Below are 733 nucleotides of genomic sequence, written 5' to 3'. Positions count from 1 at the left end.
CATAAAAAATTATATCCCAATAAAATAAAGTAATATCCTATAATAGTCCTGATACTAAAAACAATCCATTTTTAAATCCATAATAACCAATTCTTGAATATTAAGAGTTTATAAAAATTGTTAAATCGACCTAGATAATTTATAACATTATCAAATATAGCAGATAAACAGAAAATAAATAAATTACAATTAAAACTCCTCGGAAAAGATACTTGACAGAGGTTATGTATGAACTGATAATTTTAATGATTAAAAATTTGTACTAATTTCCAGCAATTACTGAATTTCTAACTACAGGCCTCGGACTCATCACACTATTTTTCTACTATTTCGAAAAAAATTACACGAAATACACTATTTTAAAATAATAAAAGTCCAAATTTAAACTAAACAAATTAATTTTCAACGAAATGCATAAACTTTTATCCAAATAGTTGAATTTTCAACTAAAATAAATTTCTATCAAAAAGGGCGAATTTTTAAGAAATTACATACATTTTCTACTAAATAATTTGAACAATTGATGTGATTTTAGTACAAATTTTACTTAATAATTTTTAATGCTATTTCTTTATTAAATTTTTTCTAAATTAATTTAATTGCAATAACAATTTTAAATTATTATAAGATAAAATTCTCGAATAATTCAATTTTGCACGCAATAATGTTAGCTTTCAGTCTTTAATAATACAATTTTCATAATTCTAATTTACAAATATTTCTATTTTTTAAG

Source organism: Belonocnema kinseyi, chromosome 8 (genome assembly GCF_010883055.1).
Source record: "Belonocnema kinseyi isolate 2016_QV_RU_SX_M_011 chromosome 8, B_treatae_v1, whole genome shotgun sequence".
Taxonomy (NCBI): domain Eukaryota; kingdom Metazoa; phylum Arthropoda; class Insecta; order Hymenoptera; family Cynipidae; genus Belonocnema; species Belonocnema kinseyi.
The sequence above is the reverse complement of the archived record's forward strand: the minus strand, read 5'-3'. Positions refer to the sequence as shown.